The sequence below is a fragment of the Strix aluco genome, chromosome 2 (assembly GCF_031877795.1).
Source record: "Strix aluco isolate bStrAlu1 chromosome 2, bStrAlu1.hap1, whole genome shotgun sequence".
NCBI classification, from domain to species: Eukaryota; Metazoa; Chordata; class Aves; order Strigiformes; family Strigidae; genus Strix; species Strix aluco.
This window is the reverse complement of record NC_133932.1, coordinates 40,402,703-40,421,858: the sequence shown is the minus strand read 5'-3', so window position 1 is coordinate 40,421,858 and position 19,156 is coordinate 40,402,703. Positions and strand designations below refer to the sequence as shown.

The 19,156-nt window shown below is 43.5% G+C and overlaps 1 long non-coding RNA gene across 1 annotated transcript; it reads right to left on the bottom strand.

Annotated features, from left to right (window-relative positions):
- Positions 1-6,453: 6,453 nt before the first annotated feature.
- On the bottom strand, positions 6,454-18,721 carry LOC141920174 (uncharacterized). Its single transcript, XR_012622240.1, has 4 exons — positions 18,406-18,721; positions 18,044-18,168; positions 17,784-17,922; positions 6,454-7,236 (listed from the first exon to the last, which is right to left on the bottom strand). It is a non-coding gene; the product is annotated as an uncharacterized LOC141920174 (long non-coding RNA).
- Positions 18,722-19,156: the final 435 nt, after the last annotated feature.

Genomic DNA, 19,156 nt, shown 5'->3' with positions numbered 1-19,156 from the left:
TTTGATATTTGAGTCTTTGATATTAATGATAAACCTAGGGGTGCCCAGTCCCCTGAGTCTGAGAACCACAAGTGCGGAAACAGTGACTTTCCATTCGCGGACACTGAAATTGTAAGGGTCCAGCTGCATCAGCGGAATGTTCACAAGTCCACAGGGCCTGATGGGCTTCATCCCAGAGTACTGAAGGAGGCAGCAGATATTATGGCAGAACCCCTCTCGGTCATCTACCAAACGTCTGGGGAGTCTGGGGAGGTCCGTGCTGACTGGAAGCTGGCCAGTGCCATTCCAATCTACAAGAAGGGCACGAGGGAAGAGCTGGGGAACTACAGAGCTGTTAGTCTAACTGCAGATCCTGGAAAAACTATGGAGAAGATCATACTGGGTGCTACTGATAGGCATTTATGGAATAATACAATCATCAGGCACAGCCAACAGGGATTCACAAAGGGAAAGGGCTGTTCAACTAATCTGATACCCTTCTACCATATCCTTCCACCTGCCTAGTGGATGAAGGGAAGGCAGGAGATGTAGTTCTGGATTTTAGTAAGGCTTTTGATCAGCATCCTTCTGGGTAAGATGTCCAACTGTGAGATGAGCCAGTACATGGTGTGCTGGCTCAAGAACTTGCTGAAGGGCAGGGCTCAAAGGGTTGTACTGAATGGCTGGTATAGTAATACAAAGTAAATGAAGTTTTCCCATTTTTAACACCTTTTACAGACGATGTTTTCATGTTCTTCTGCAGCCACTGAGGAAGGTGAAGCTTATCAGAATGCATGAATCGTAGTGGATGCAGGGAAGGTGGTGGACATAGGTTTTCTGCATTTTAGTAAGGCTCACATGTGAGCAAGAACACAGAACTTTCCCAGAGGCTAATCTGAAACCGCATTACGTCCTAGAAGAAGCAGTAATTATACAAGGATTTTCCACCTGCTGTTTATGACAAGATGTGCAGTAGTTTGCTATTAAAAACAGAAAAAAGATAGAGCACATCTAATATAAGAAACCTGTAGGATTTTTTTCCTCTAGGAAAAAAACACACAGAAGACGATAATCGTATTTTATACAGTTCCATAAAGCACTCTGACCTGCTCTGATTACAATGATCTTGTTGCATCGAACTTTTGATTATTCTAGTAAAACGTCCCTGATTTTCTTTCCTCTCCCCATATTGCAGCATAGCCCATCGTGTATTTCAGTCATGCTGTGACAGAAGAAACCCTCTTCCAAACACTCTCCTCTTTTCCCACTAGAGGGCTCTCCCAAAATACTCATGGGAGACAGTTCCACTGACAGAGACTCTTCTACTCTAGACAGGCATCTATAGTAATGTTTTGGGCATAGCAATGGCCAGCCTGCAATGAAATGAAATCTCTCTCAGGTTTTGCAAAAAGATTTGGATATTGGTATTTGCTTATTTTTTTAATATAGGCATATATTTCCCGGGGGGGGCGGGGTGTAACTAAACAATAACATGCACATTCTGAGGAGTGAAGCTGGCAGGATTTTACATATATAAATCTTGGAAATGTACGAACGCACACAATTTGTACACAAGTGTTTGACACCTTCATTATCATCCACAGTAATAGGTTCATAAAGCCGTTAGCTCAAGAAACCTTCACTGGGTTACAAATCTGAAACTAAACACTTGCACCAGCACTCAGGAAATATGTCATTCAACCAAAACCAGAAACAACTGTCATCAGCAAAGGGTGTCCATGAGGGAATGATATTTCCTAGAAATATACTAAGATGCACGTCGATTAGTTTAATCTAATGAAGATGTAAACAAACCGAAGGACAGAGCTTTGAACGAAGGAAGTAGGATGCACAGAAAGTGTTTAAGGGAAACTTCTCTGCTAGTGAAAATCCTTAAGATTGTGCCTTTATAAAAAACTCAGGCTTGCAAGAAGCAGGGGTGTGACTTTTTCCTGATGCTAGAGGATCCTTCATTTTGCCAGTGGGATTCACAGCCATCTGCTGACCAGCAGAGGCGTTTTGAAATTCAGGTACACTGGGCTTCGTGTTCCAAAATGCTCCATGCTGCCTGTCAACTTCTTGTCCCCTCCCCACCATGCTGCTTCTCCCACTGAGCCTGTCTGTCTCAGGCCTACCCTGTCCATACCATCTTCAGATGCAACATTCTCCCTCAATTCCATTTCTCTGATGATGACTTCCCTTTTTCAGCCACGGAAGTGACTCCCCGCTGGTTGCTTTCTAGTCGCCTGAACATACAAGAGCTTTCAGGAGTGCTTGAGAAAAGAGCTCCAAGCGCTCTCTTGTAGCACTAAGTGCCACGGACTCATCTGCAGCTACCTGCTGATGTGTTGCAGCACATTACAGGGGCCTTGGACCACCAACCACGAAGACCACTGCCCTCTTGATTAATGCCACAGTTTTGCCTGGGCAGCAGGCTAGGGTGCTGCGAGGCAGGGGATCGGAGCGTGGGAAAGGGAAGGCATTTATTTAACACACCTATTCCCAAGATGACATAAGGATGCCACCCAACCACACACCAATACCTGGGAAGCAGAAAGCATTCCCCTAAAAGACACAGCCCTAATGGGGCTTCTGAGTCTTGCAATTGCAACTCCTAAACAGCTAGCAGCAGTACTAGCAGAACATTGTGCTTAGCAACACATTAAGAAAGGAATTACTCCTTTTAAAGCTCATAGTACCATACTTTCAAAGACAAACAGCACACAAATCAAAGCACCACAATGCATAGTGCAAGTAAGCATTTGCTTTTAGTTTGTTCCTTTGATGAGATTGCATTGGATCATTTGCTTTTACCAGTTACGGTTTTCTTGCATGTTTTTAAAATGCGTAGCATCAGAAAATTCTGGATGGTTAGAAGAGATATGTAATGAGTAAAATATCGTTTCTTCATTCTCATTTCAAACACATGCTGTAAGTTATGCTTACAGAAAATAACACTATAAAAGTCCAAGTAATATTAATCAAATTAAAGCTTCCTATTTATTCATTTATCAGATGTCATAACAGTAATGCTTTGGCTCATTTGAGTGGGTAAGCCACTGCAGTGGGTGCTATGCAAACTTACTAGCACTGGGAAATTATCCTCCCTTGATGCAGGTCTTAAACATTGAGTACAGACAAGAAACATTTAGGGCATTTAACAGTGGCAGCTGGTCAAGATTAACCCTAAAATCGACTGTGTACATTGTCACATCACACAGCTCATCCGACAAATCAGTCTCTGAGGAAGCCAGCGTGGACCTGCCATACAGCCGCTCCAGTTCGGGACTGAGCAAACGCCCTGCTCAGCTGCTGAACAGACCAACGGCAGCTCCGCACAGGTGCGGGAGCAGCAATTCCAGCTCCGTGCTTTGTTCCAGGGGCTGGGCTAAGCTGCTTGCACCGCTCGGTGCCCTACTCCTGTTCTCACTCATGATCGCAGTATGATTTTGCAGTACCGTGACGATTCCAAAAAGACAGAATCTGCTTTGGCAGACCATTTGTAGCTACGGAAATAGCAATGTCTCTAACAATTCACTCAGAAATTTTTTAACAATTGTTGAGTGGGCATTCAGCTCTTCAAAGAAGTTCTAGCAAGTCACTGCAGGTAACATTAAAACAACTCTCAGGAAAAACAAAGTCATTAAAACCTCTGCTGGGGCCAAGCATCCGTCATCTGGCCAACACAAACGCTGCCGTACTGATTAGCCCAAGAGTCCATCCAATCCACCGCTCCGTTCCCTGGGGTTCCCAGCAGCGAGTGCGTAGGAAGAGAGCAAGAACAAGAGCAGCACACGCCGATCCTTCCTCCAGTACCTGGCCACACACAGCTTAGGAACTAAGTCAGGAAAATTAAATACCACAGTTCTACTGATTTTGTATTCAACAGTTTAGGTAGATGTGAAGGATTAAAAGGTTTACAACAGTTTAAAGGAAAAACTGAGAGAGGAGGCCTGCAGTTTCAGCTGCATTGGTATTCACAGGTTTTACTGCCTCTGCTCAAGCAGCGGAGGATCTGCACAGCCCGCACAGACTGCCACCTCTCCAGTTATGCCAAATCCACTTCAAGCATTTGCTTTTTAATCAACAAATGATTGGAGTTGCTCTGTTTATTCTCTGTCTTGTTAAGAGCTCCTGTGCTGTATCTGAACAATGAAAGCCTACAGCTCTTTCAAATTTAGGGTTGTATTTCTGAACCACTTGTTTCAGCACTCCCCACATTTCCTATTACAAGTCACAGAAATTACTATACTGCCAATCACAGAATCATCTAGGTTGGAAAGGACCTTGAAGATCATCTAGTCCAACTGTTAACCCAGCACTGACAGTTCCCAACTACACCATATCCCTAAGCGCTATGTCAACCCGCCTCTTAAACACCTCCAGGGATGGGGACTCCACCACCTCCCTGGGCAGCCCATTCCAACGCCTAGCGACCCGTTCTGTAAAGAAACGCTTCCTAATATCCAGTCTAAACCTTCCCTGGAGCAACTTGAGGCCATTACCTCTTGTCTTATCGCTCATTACTTGGTTAAAGAGGCTCATCCCCAGCTCTCTGCAACCTCCTTGCAGGTAGTTGTAGAGGGCGATGAGGTCTCCCCTCAGCCTCCTCTTCTCCAGACTAAACAACCCCAGTTCCCTCAGCCACTCCTCATACGACTTGTGCTCCAGACCCTTCACCAGCTTCGTTGCCCTTCTCTGGACATGCTCCAGTCATTCAATGTCCTTTTTGTAGTGAGGGGCCCAAAACTGAACACAGTATTCTAGGTGCGGCCTCACCAGTGCTGAGTACAGGGTTAAGATCCCTTCCCTGTTTTCCAATTAAAACAATTAATTTCTAGCTCTAACTACAACTAGGGCAAAATACAAAACAAAACAAGCTAAAACAGCATACTGCATCTGCAAGGCTTTTTTTTATTTGTAAAAAAAAAAAAGAAACCTTCAGTTTAAATAGATCTAAAAATACACCTTCAGTACACTGTGTACTGAGAAGTCAGGAAAAACAATAACAATTTTGCTGGTAACTTACTAGTTCTAGATTCCACAGCCTTGCATCGCTTTGAGAGAACACACAGACAAAGTGGAATCAATACTTTTTCAATACGTCTCTGTAAGTAACATTTAGACCTCAAAGTGAGGTATTAGACGATGCCTCAAGACTCTGCTGTAATTCATATATGCCTTTGTTTCTCTTAACTTTCCTAATCAGGATCACCTAAAATACGTATTTTACTATAAAAGACAGTACATTCATATTTTACCTTTTAAGAGAAATCCGTGTGGATGCGAAGACAAACTCTCTTTTCATTTTCTATTTGTAAAGCAGAATATATGGCATTACCCAGAAGCCAAATAAGTTAAAACTGAAGTCATATGTTTCCCATATACCGATTTCCTACTTGAATTATTAGAGGAAAAATAATGCACTTTTAGTACACACTACTTGTTGTATACAAAAAGATAATTCTGCTTTTCAACAATTGATATGGTGGCTAAGAAAAGCCGTTATTACATTTGACCTGTTTAGTACATTTCAAATAAGGGAGCTCCTAATGTTTACACTAACCGACAGAACACTAAACTACAATTCTACATTCAACGTACTACTAACACTAAAAGACAGAAATTTCACAAGGCTTAAATTTGGGCTGATTCTAGGGGAATGGCAAGGAAAAATAAAAACAAATGCCCGAAATTCTTGGGAATTTCTTCAACGCTTTTGTTCTCTGATACACTGTCATGTAAATCGTCAGCTCACCACTGCTCGTGAGAATCTCTATCACCATTCCTTCCAATTAGCCTTTCGTATAACATTTCCCAATTCTTTTGATAGTAGTTTTTTACTATAATGTGTGAAAGCACCTTTCTATCTGCTGTTTCTTAAGCCTTCATTTTTGCTGCCTTGTAAGTTCATATGACGGGCTACATTCCCTTCACTGAGCTTGCGTTTTGAGGAAGCGTCATCTCTCTTTGTTTACACTGAGTCTCCCAGCATCAATCATTGCTTTACTTTCCCCTCACCCTTAAATTCACTGTAGGTCCCAAAGGTAAACCACCTGAAGGAACGGAATGTCCACTTCCTGTGGTCCATCCACCCACGGGTGAAGAGTTGGTTTCGCGTTGTGGAGTTTGCAGAAATGCTTATGCTTTTTAGACTAGGTTTTATTTTTTTGTTGTTAACCAGAGCAAAACAGGTGCCCTCATCCCTCGAGTGTCCTGGAAATAAAGTCCAGCTGGGATGAGGATGAGACCATTTCATAACCCAGGTAAAAGGAACAATTGACAGTGCAAGAAGGATGCCAAATCCCATCTACATAATTCTTGCTGTGAGGTACTGGCATTTCTGTCAACCGAGACATCAAAACTTGTGAGGTGTTTGCATGTGGCCACTACAGTCTAGGAAACATTGGACACTTACAAATAATTGCTATTAAAGGCTCTGTGTGTCTGTGGACTATCAATGATGCTGGATTTCAGGAGAAAGAAAAAAAAATACTGATTATTGTATACTGACTTTTTGTAATCTTGTACAATTGTAACGCAGCACGAGTGGGGATGGGAAAGAGGAATATTCTGGTTTATTTCCTAGACTGTTATAAAAAGAAATTTGTGTTAGGAAGGCACAAATGTAACAAGTATCACGCTGTATCTAAAGGTATCAGTGTTTGTCCTGTCTAAGAATTCTTAAATTACAACTGCAGCTTCATTTAAACTTCTGGGTTATGCTTGAACTAAACTCCAGAAAAGTATTGGCCTGCTCTTGGCATACAGCTGCATACCTCATAAACCTGTCAAGGTCAGGAAGGAAAGAGAAAATAATTTCTAAAAGAAAACGCACACGGGCAGCGGACAGGAGCATCTTTCCTGGTCATAACCCGCTAGGAAGCCCAATCCCCAGGTGAGTTTCCTTGTGCAGATCCAATCCTTCCAAACGACCTGACGTGTACAGGAAGCATCCATCCCACGGCTCAAGGCACAGCTGTGTGTTCCTGTGACGTGACAACAGACACAAGCCTGCACACTAGAAGAAGAGAAAGCTGAGGCTTGGAGATGACCTGGGCCAAGGACACCTTGCCCACATGTGTGCAAAATCTGATTTGTTTCACTGGGCCAGACTAGCATCTCCCTGGGATTGCAGGCAGATCAAGAAGAAGCTGTCTCTGGCGAATCACCGAGGAACTGGATGGGAGATGATCTCACCCGTGGGATGTTCTCCTCATTGTTTGTGAAGGGAGTAAGCCAGGATACTGAGAAATACTGTGTTTAAAATAAAAAATAAATTTAAAAAAAGCTGAATTGTTTACACACAGCCCAAATGTTTGGAAACAGGGAAGTCCTACCCAGGAAGGCAAAAGGAAAGGCACAGTTAGATTTCCAGGTCTCTAGGTGTGGACTAAAATTGGTTTAATAAATGAATCCACTGATCCTAGATGTATTGAGTGCAGGCCTTATTGCTGTTACAAACCACCTGACAAGAAGATTACTCACAACCTATTGTGGAGACAAAGGGAACGGAACTATCTGAATGCTTTTAGACACTGCAACGTACCCTCCAGCCTGAAGAAGAAGATGAGAAATCAGGATTAAGTGACCACTTCATTGCTAGCCACAGATTACTCAGGTTACTCATTTTCCATGCTGCTGCAGAACTGGGTAAGCAGGACTCAGACTGTCAAGTTCACCAGAACGCTGGGAAAAACATAATACTCATATGTGTTTACATATATATCATCACATGAAACTATTCTCAAAATCCATCCATCAATTTACATGCTCTGACATCTTGCTTGTATTGAGCGCTCTGAAATTCTCATCAGCTTTTCAAATATTCTCTCCTCCTGCAGTAGCAGGCAAAGCTTACTACAATTCATTTAAAGGCATTTAAAGATAAGGCGGGTTTAATATTATTTGGCGCGCTCTAACTCTTCAATCAGATCGCGTCTCCTCACTAATTTATTATAGAAGCTTCTAAAAGAGAAGTTCTACCTATGCAAGTAATTGCCATGTAAATTATTATAAAATCCCAAAATTCTTGGGAATTTCTTCAACGCTTTTGTTCTGTGATACACTGACATGTAAAATCGTCAGCTCACCACTGCTCGTGAGAATCTCTATCACCATGTGAAAACACAAACAGTGACAATCCTCTGAGAGGAACAGCAGACCGCTACTAAGAAGAAACTGTTTCCACCACATGTAAACCACAGCAAATCTCTTAGCTTCTCTCTACTTCAGCTCCCAGCATACACAGGGACAGCCCCTCCTCTTGCCTCAAGAGGTTATCTCAAGGAAAAAATATATCAAGGATCACGAGGCTCACTGACATTATGGATATACCAGACACATCACCAATATGCACACATTATGTCAAATTGCTAAAGTTATCCATTTATTTTCTGTGGCAAACGGGGTCCCTTCTTTCTTGGTTTGCACATAACATTAGGTGGGTCAGGAAGCCTTTCCATTAGAAACTAACCAATACTTTTTTCCCATTTTTATCATGGAAATGACCCTTTATAAGTCCTTTTCCTAACAACTTTGCCAAGTTACCTATCACAGGGAAAGTTTTCCACGGTACTCACACTGATGTTTTGGGACATATTTTAGTTAAAGTTTCTGAAAAGAGCAAGGAAAAAAAACCACCACATTCCTCTTACTTTGTCACAGGTGTAACAATTCCCATGTTCACAAATTCATATGCAAGTTGTAGGACAGGGACTTCAAACTTAAAGAGGATAGGGAGCATTTTCTATCAGGGAATATCTTTTTGCAGACGCTGTTAAAATTTATCTGGTTAAAACCACATTTTAAGCTTGTGGAGGAAGGCATAGCTCACACAAGTTTCATAAAGACTTGCTAGAGCTACCAAATACATGAAGACAGAAATTTCACAAGGCTTAAATTTGGGCTGATTCCAGGGGAATGGGAAGGAAAAATAAAAACAAGCCACAAAATAAAATAAATACAAAATGAAAAACAACTTGTGTGCAAAACATACTGGGCAACCTGATCTATAAGAATCAATGGTCATGCCACTTATAATACATCCAAATCAACTCATTCCATCTGTTCTCACCCTTACCAGAAGGGAGGGTCTTTCAAGACTTCCATAAGCATCTGTGTCATCCCTTAAGCAACGAAATTCAGGTTTCTGGAACAGCTGAAACGATTTGCTTCACAAAAAGAAGGAACATTACGGACCCAAACGAATAATTCATTTGATGACTTTCTTGTCTAAGTCAATACTGGAAATGGTTTAAAAGTTCATTAAATTGGTAGATTGAGAGAGCAAGGCACTGAAAGCTAAGACTAATACCCTGGGGTATCAATATAGAAACAATTCCATTCAGGACGTTTCACAAAATTTAGAAAACTTGCTTTGATATTTAGACTTCTGTCGGGTCTATTAATTGCAATCATCCAAAAACAAAGTTAACTGAGGAAGCATTGGGGCCCTTGTTCCATTTAGTTATGGAGAACTGTGGGGAGAAAAATGAAGGTGGTATTCAGTGTGTGCCCCATTCCTTCTGTTCCTTCATACTCAGAAACACCAGCCTCGCCGGATCTTTTTTCTGAGCTAATGCAAGTACTCTTACGCTTTGCTCTCAGAGAACATGAAAAACTGCACTAGCACGGGTCACGAAACCTCACTTCAAAATATCACGGGTAACGGTTGCAAGCCTTAAATACTATTCTGCTGTTTTCACCTTGGCTGACTGCTCTCCTTCAGTAAGTAGGTAACCTGTCTTTTTTTCCTTTCCTTTTGCTCACAGCTTCTCCCCACCTCCAGGAGGTCTCCAGACACACATACACTTACATACTTGCAGTCTTTTAGCGTGGCAGGTGTAGCAGTACTTTGGCAAAGTAGTCACTCTGTCCTTAGTGCTCTACTAGAATAAAAGGGTGAAGAACTACTGTACTGGGGGTTCGAAAAGGGACTCTAAGGCTGAAATAATCAGAGCTGTGAAAAATTATCTGGCTTTGCTAGAGCTTGAGGCAATTATTTTGTGTTTCAGCCATCATGGCTGCAACAATCGTGCTGTTCAAACTCACTCTAGTATAAAACCTCCTCGGGTCCATTCAGTATAGATTTCGTTCCAATCCAGAACTACCACAAACCTTGGAAAGCCTACTTTGATTTTCAAGCTTGTCATTAAAATCTGCCCCCATAAACATGTGCACATCAATTTCATACGATTTGAGTTTTCATCGAAGACTGAGAACTACCAGCCTTCGGCAGATTTCCACATGTGCAGGGGTGCACATGTCCATGTGTGTGAGGGAATTAACCGTTTAAATTTGTGTCTGGAAGGACACTAAAAGGACTCCCCCATCCATTGGGCAAGACAGAATTTTTCATGAGGACAAAGAGCCCAGCTTAAACTGCTTTCAATGCACAGATTCAGCTCCTCCAGTAATATAAACTGATGTGGCTCTGCTCTGCTGAAGGAAAAAGAATTGTCATTATATGGTTCGGTTCAGTTCAGTTTGGCTCTGCTTCCTTCTTAGTTTCCCTCAAACTCAACACTTTGATACAATGTTTTGTTACAACGGTTAGAGGAAAAAAAAAAAAAAAGGTCTCAGGTAGCCAAGGAGTTGCGATAAAGGAGCACAGTCCCTGAGCACATTAAAGCATACTCTTCCTCTGCTAGAATCACTGGACACCTTTTCAGCCAAAGTCCACCAAGAAGCGTATTTGATAAAATTTCTGGTTGTTTCTAGAGAATCCTGGACTTTTCCAGGACCACACAGCATTTCATTATGACAATGTCACGATCACGACTGCTCAACTCTTTCTACAGATTGTCTCACGCTGATCTGCCATCTACATTTCTTTCTACGATAGGGTTTCAAAACATAGTTGGAGTAGTCAGCCTCTACTACTGAAAAATCATACTATTGCAGTGCAACAAAATCCACAGGCAGAAAGCCAAAATTATGCTGTACTATGCTGCGGATTTATGAATCTACATCCTCAGACTCCAGGAGGTATTAACCAGAGGTACAGCAGTAGTAAGTTGGGTGGATCAACACTTTGGGATTCCTTAAATAATAACAGAAAACTTGTAATGTATTAATTGTCAATGCAAAGAATACGGTCACGGTCCCTTAATTTAAGGGTGCAGAAATTTTATAATACAACAGGAATTGGCATCTGGCTAATTCACAAACATTTGCTTGAATGCTGACTCTGACCAACTGAAAGATTCTCCGTATTTTGAGGGAGCCATGAATTCATCCCATTTTCTTTTCCACTATCCATATTCACCGGTAAACAAAGAAAATCATACCACAGGGAGTATAATATCAGAGGTATTTTCCACTGCTATTTTAAGATACTCTTTCAAAAGAGCAAGTTTCTCTCTATCCTATGTAGCTTTTAAAGAGAACCACAAGCTGCTTACGTCTACTAGGTCCTTCAAAACTAAACAGAGAAACCCACTGGGAGGCAAAGAGAAATCTTTCTAAACCACAAAACAGACTGTTAATTGTCACTGGCCTCCTGCTTATTCCCTCCTACCCCTTGAGACAGGATATTGCATAATCCTTCTGCTGTTACTCTTTTGCCTAAAAACTGCTATTTGGGTACACATGGTAGTATTACAGTAGAAGAAAACACCTCGTGATCTCATAAAAGAATGACTGAATTCTTTAACCCCAGGAACCCAAACATAGCACCCTTTTAAGACCTCATACATGTATTTTTAGTGCCTTCCTTCCCAAAATGATGTTCAAGTATCTGCTTACAATACTGAAAGAAGAATATCTTGCTATGTATTTTACCCTTTATGATTTACAGGTCTTTTGATTTTCCGCCCCAAAACAAAAAAATAAGTGGAAAGACAACAGTGGGGGATCTTACAATGACAGCAAAGCTCAAGAATATTTGCAGTAACGGAAAGAAAGCTTTCAGCCTTCTCTCACGTAATTTATGCACTAATAACTGAGCATTACTTCATCACTGTCCTCAAGCATAATTGTCAGAAGACATTTGCATAGTTATCTAACAAAAAATTCTGTTTGGCAATCAACTTGAGAGAGTCTTCTATGTATAGGAACATATACGTATTCATTCTTCTTGAATAAAGCTACAGCTTCCATACTATACAGACTAATGCGGAACTTCTGAGTGTCTGTCATCGTCTTCACCCATGTCGTGTTTGCACTCTCTTCCCTCTGAAGTCCAAGGGATACGATTTAGCCACCTGGGGCATGCAGTAGACCCCCAGCGCGTTCTCTGCTCTCCATCACAGCATCTTCACCTGACGCAGTGAGACAACAGGAGGGACAGAGCACTCGGAAGCCAAAACGGGAAAACCACTCTGTCGTTTTGCCTCTGGCTTCAGCTTGCACTTACGCAAGTGAAAAGTATCTCCCCTGTAAACCAGTGACAACAGTAAGACAAGCAGCTCTGCTCCATTTAGTGATCCCTGCCTTGTTTCCAGTTATTCTGTCATTTGAATTCCCCATTAAAAAAGTCACATCCCCGGCTATGTGAGGCTGCCACATGGTGACATGTTATTCTGTCCCTCTTGTCCTTCCTCTGCTCCTCAAATGTCACAATGAAAAACTTCAATCTCGTCTCATTCCCTCACCATTAACAAGAGCCAGAAGGTCAAAAGGAGGATTTTTAAGAATGTCAAAAATAAAGGCAGTTTCAAAAAAGCCCAAGTTTACACCTCAGGTGTCGTCTACTTCCAAGCAGAATCATAAGGATTGTATCCAGTCAGAAGGCAAGAGTACCAAATGAAACCTGGATTACTTCTAGCTTTTGAGCACAGAGCAATCAAAAAACCACATACTACACACAGTACTTACAATAAACTATTCCACTATAAACAGCTTGTGCAATTCAAACTTCTCTCTTTTTTGTTAATTCACGGCCACTGGAGATGGTCAATTAAAACCACCCACAATCTCACTGGAAGCTGAAGGATGTGGACAATGAACACAAATCCTTTAGAACATTTCTTTTCCCTTGCTTTCCTCAAAACCCAACTTTACTCTGAAAAATGACTACACTAGAAACACCTGTAGCAATCATCAGCATTATCCTCACTAACTAGTGAGAAGGCTTCTGCAGGTAGTAATGGTTCATGTCTTCCATCAAGCCTAAAGCCTAACACTTAATTGCTTTTACTGCCAAACACAGTCTTAATCATATTTGGCAACACGGTGTGGCAAGCTAACGTTAAAACACTTGCACAAAATTAATCAGAAGTGAGTTCATCATTTCAATTCTGATATAAACAATATTACATTAATTAAACACTTAACTGAGAACGTGCACTTTCAAAACTCCTGTCCCCCAAATCATTCCGACATGTTTCTGCTCCCTTCCACAATAGCAATGAAATGTCATCAGCAAGGTCATGGTTCAAAGTGATTTCAGGGCTGACTGCAAATCAATGCCAAATCACAGATTGTGTCTTTAAAAAAAAAAAATTAAAAAAAAAAAATCTTAAGTTTTGATCAAGAGGGACTCGTACCTTAGCACGGGATGACGCTGTTTAAACAATTCCCTTAAAGATTCTCCCAGTCATAACCAAAACAAACCCCTGCCTAAAGACATCCAGGAAAACCAGGAAACCCAAAGGAATATTATTTCTAGTGTGAAATGCTGACAGCCCAAATACTGGGAGAATGCGCAGTTACATTCACCCAAATGGCCTCCGTTCAGGTTCTGCGCTTAGAAAAGCCAAAGCCAGACAAACGTACACTAATGAAAGCACAGCGTTTACAAAGGTACCAGCAGCACCATGGCGTGCAGAATTCCTCCTACCCTGGTCTTTCAGGGCACTCCTTACTCACCCCAGCACCAGCCAGATGACACTTGTGTTTGCACACGTTACTCGTACTTCCCCACCCTTCTTTGCTGCCATCATCACTTCACAGCAGAAACAGAAAATACCAAGGAGGTATAGCCTTCTCCCTTATTAGTTTTCTGTCTTACCTAATAAATCATTATTCTCCAGTGCATTCACGATTTTTCTGCTCCTGACTGCATCCTACTTACCCATATTGCTCTAACAGCAAGGGTTTCAAAACCAGACAGGCTTAAAAACTGTCCCATTAAAAACCTAGCTATGCCTTCATTATTTTTTCCCCTCTAAAACTTGAACACTGGTAATAACAATGGAGAGGGCTCTAATCTAGATACAGATGCCAACAGTTAACGGACACTTTTACTACTATATTGTCTTCATCTACTTTAGTCTACTACATATTTTATCCAGAGACCAAAGGGATAGAAGTACTCCTGAAGAGAAGTATATACCTGTACTCTAACTCCAGAGCATGACAAAAGTCAAAGAACCTGTTTTCTAGTTGGCAGCCGCGAAAAATTGGACAGAAACAACAGCTAGTGTAGAAAAAGCTGTTAGAAAAAGTGCCTTCTGCAATGCAACGTATCGCTGCAGGCAGACGTATTGCAATTTTTGACCATTAATCTCCAAGGTAAAACCCAAATATGCTTTGACACAAACATGGGCTTCGAGAATACTCGCTTTCATCGTATTCCAGTCTGCTGGATTACTTTACACAACGCGAAGATTCCCCATTCCCAGCACAAATCTCACGTTCTCACCTGTCCACATCAACACACTCGATAATGCAATCAGTACTATTGCTACACTAATGCCTACAGTGAATGAATGCTAATTCCTACATCAGGTCTTTATTTAACTGAATGGATGACTCGTGCTTCTCTTAGCCTTCTGAAGTCACAGTGCATATAAACACCTGGCAGCCTTGGCATCATTAGCCTATTTATTACCTTTAGCAGGTTTAATATTGCGAGAATGGGAATTCAGTTCCTCGTTTCCTCCATTTTTCTCTTCCCCAACCCACCATGCACTAGGGATTTTGTGCCAAGATTCAGGAAAAGGAATGACGTTTCACAAGGAATATTAAGTACATCTCTTCCTAAGTCTGACCTTCTCTAGAGTTCTGCAATGGCCCCAGAAATAAGGAGACAAGCTCAGATTCAACTCATACAGTTGCTCAAAAAGCCATCAACTGTGCCATGTACTAACTGCAAATGAAAAAGAAAATCTCCAAATGACAAATGGCTTGCTTTCAAACAGTGCCTTCTCCCAGAAGTCTGTCTAATAGCAGAATCCTTGGAAACAGTGTTCCCATGGCCATGGATATTTGCTTCCATGGTATTCAGACAGTACCTTGCAAGTTCTGTACCACACATCTAAAAAAACATTTCCTTGAAGCTCCACTCTCCTCTTCAACCCTTGGAAATGCGCTGGTGCTGTACACAATTCCTGCATTGGCCCCATCCCTCTAATACATTAGATAAAAACTTTGACACACTCATGCTGCAAACATGTTTTCCTCCTATCTGCTGACACACTGCTACTTTCACAGTTTGCGAGGCTGTACAGGTAAAACGTAGTCGTCTAATCCAAAAGTTACCACAGTACTGATGGAGAGAGACTAGTAAATTCAGCTGCATTCCGATCACAAGTTATCCCCACACAAAATGCAATCACTCCTAGCAGCATTCTCCCTCACATGAAATCACTGTGGGGAAAGGCAATTTCTCACCAAACAAAAAGCTGACAAATTCGCCTGGAACCAAGAGAGAGAGCAACTGAAAAGAGAACTTACTTATCAACAACGAGGGATGTCCCAGAGAATTTAAATGTTCCAGAGATGCACTGAAGTGAAGAGGCTGTGCAACTCTCTTAAAAATAAATAAATAAAATGCTCATTTAAGGAGATTCCTGTTAATACTCATTTGTGGAATACAGTACAAACCACAATGGAATTTTGGGTCATTTCTGATATCCAATTTTGTTTCTAAGCAATACAAAAAGCACACCCAGAGAAAAGTTACAGTGAAAATAAAAAGGTACAGATTAATTGAATTAGGAAGAAATTTCAGTGCAGGCTGAGGTAAAGATTAAAAAAAAAAAAAAACCAAGCAAATTCAGTTCCTGAGCAATTGATTCTGCTCTCAAGCTGTGCCACAGCATATGGAAAGCCACACAGAATGGGGCCACTCAGTCACATCCAGGACAGACCAAGATACAAGCTTAAAAAGACCTTTTTTTACAATAGAGACAGACTGTTTGGAACAGGAAGAAGGCAGAAGGCTTCCTTAGCATACGTGGCATGTATATGTTCATTGGTATACGTTGTATGTATATGTTGATATGGTCTTTCTATAGAGATAGATAAGAAAAGCTACTCTAAATATCCAAAAAGAAATACTCACCTATCAGCTTCCTGCGCCTACCACAAACATACCTCCTACCTACCGCCCTTGTTCTCAAACCCACGCTGTTCTTTAAGGTCGAACCTTTCAGCCGGTCTTACCTATTCGGCTTTCCTAAGTTTCCAGGCTCTGGGACAACACATCAGCACGCTCATCCCTGGCAGAAAGGAAGTTTGGGTCGAAGGCAGAGTAAATTCAGTAGGCAAGGCAATAGCAATAGAGCACCGGGAAACAAAGCGCTCGGTCACAGAGCAATCCTGCGCTGCAGCTGGCTTCAGCCATCGCTTTATCAAACAGATTCCCTGGCTCCCTCCCCACCCTGCAGCACCAAAGGTCTCACTCACAGACAGCAGTTAATCATCAGATACGAAACTTGTCTCTCTTGGTAAGGAGATTTAGACGAGACAACATTATGTAATAACATGTTTTGTAGATAGGCAAACAACTCCATGACTGCAACATCACACTGAAAATCATTTAGTAAGAGCCTTCATAGGTACTGTTATTCCACTCTAAAATAATACAGCTACAATTCATACGGCATTTTGGTTAAATAAGCATTTCTCCATCCCAAAAGAACTTCAACTACCATGAAATCTATAAAAGTCAAAACATGCTAGTAGGTATTTCTTAACCGTAAACACAGTGCTGAAGACAGCTTAGAAACATGAACACGTTAAATCACTCCAAATGTTTGAACACACCAATTTTCTCTGGAAAGCATACCCACGCGCCCCCAGCCTTACAAACCACATTCCTCAAACCGGACTCAGATCTACATACAGCAACTCTCACCTTCCAGATCTTCACTGTAATTGCTTAGATGCAAAACAGAAGCACAGACACCCCTGGATCTAATGGCATTTGGGGAAGAAGAACAGAACATGTATGAAGAAAACAGATATGAAGAAAAGAACCTATGTGGAGAGTGTGCTCTCAGAGATGGCACAGCTTTCCTGAGTATATGCATAATAGAGGCAATAAGGGTTCATTATGATCACCTGTTCCAGCCTCTCCTACGTAGAGCCCATAAGATTTCCCTCCCCATAGAAGTCCTGTTAGAAATAGAAAAAACATCCTTGGCTTAAAATTTTTTAATGATGAAAAAGCTTTATGAACTTGTTAGTCTAATGAGTGCTGCTATTTTTTAAAAATGCACCCTCTGTCTAGTCTCAGGATGTCCAACTTCAAATTTCCAACACTGGATCTTGTTAAATCTTTTCTCTCTTGGGTAAATATGCTGTTCCTCACCTTGACATTTCTAGGCAAGGATCCAACCACTTCTTTTGTCCTTTTGGAGCCACTCAAGACAACATATGCTCTGAGCGGTTTTACAGCCCGGGCCTTTTCAATGTTTTTTATACTGCAGTGGACTGCACCTTGCACACAGATCTTTCACCTGAAGTGCACACAGCAAAACAGTAACACTTGTGCACCTCACAGGTAATATTCCCACCTCCTCCTCTATCTTCTCACATTCATGTAAAGGGCTACTCCCTGGCTGACTGCTTGTCAACCCTCCCAAGCCTTTCCAAAAATCACTAACCCTGGGGCACAGAATCCCCTCACTCACCACTCCTTGTGGTACGACTCCACACCGGCTACGCTGAAGTGCATATGGGCTAGCTGCGCTCGGGAACTATGAAGTGAGCCCACGGCTTTTATAGAAGTGGTGCTCAGCCTCCACCATTTACTCCTTTCTTTGTACAGTCCTATAATAAAATGGAAGTATAATAAGTAGACTATGTTTTCCAAAGCAAAATCCTGGAGGAAAAGTCTAGCTAGCACACAGCTGAGCGTTGATCTTCACCTGAGCACCACAGAGCCACTCACCTGCTCGGTGACGAAGAGGACAACGCAGCGCCTGTTCCTTATCAGCCCTTTCTGCCGAACGATAGCCACAGACCGCGTCACTGACGGGCAAGAACCGCCACCTTCAACTTGCATAGTAGCGTATGCTGTAAAGCATTAAAAAATAAAACTCAACCAAACACACAACCACCTCCCGGCCACAAGCACCCGCTCTCCGGAGGCGGGGGGGGGGGGGTGCGGAGCCGGGACCGCGCCGCAAGCTCCCCCCTCCTCCGCTCCCTCGACTCCTTCTCACAGGCGCAGAAAAACAAAACAAACAACCCCCACACACACACAAAAACCAAACCACAAACCCCAGCTGCTATTAGGAAAGGGGGACTTACCAGGAACCTCGCCAGGAGAAGAAGAATGCGCACAAGCAGCAGCATCCCCGCCGCGGCGCTGGCTGAGGGCTGCGCCCGTCAACTCCGCAGCTCGGCGCAGCCGGGAGGTGAAGTCCCGCTCCCGCCGCCGCGGGGCTCCGCTGCGGGCTCAGCGCGGAGCGCACACGCCGCCCCCAGCGCGCACGGACCCACGGACACACGCGCGGACCCACACGCAGAGTCACGCACGGGCGGGCCGGCCCTGACGCCCGCAGGGGCCGCCCTGCGGCAGCCGGCCTCGCCCCTTCCCCGCCCGCAGCCCCGCTCGGGGAGGGCCGGAGCCGCCCGCCCGTGGTTCACCGCCCGGCCGTCCCCGCCGGGGGAGCCGCCTCCACCGCCCCGCGGGCGCCCCCCCGTACCTCTCCGCCGCTGCCGGGCAAGCCCCGCCGTCCCGCAGCGCCTCTCGCCGGCGGGGAGCGGCCGGCCGGGGGCCGGGGACGCGGCGCGGGAGCCGGCGCCGCCGGGGCCGTCCCGCGCTGCGGGGAGCGGAGCGGCGGGGTCGGGCGGGGCGGGGGCGCCTCCGCAGCCTCCCTTCTCCCTTCTCCTCCCGCTCCCCTGCCGCCCCCCCCCGCCCCCCGCCAGCGCAGGCTGCCCCCCCGGAGGCGGTCGGCGAAGGGGGCACGTCCCGCCGGCGGCAGTTGCGCTTCCCGCTACCGTCATCGCCACGTTTTCGGCGGTGGTTTAGTAGCGCGGAGCCAGCAGCCCAGGAGGC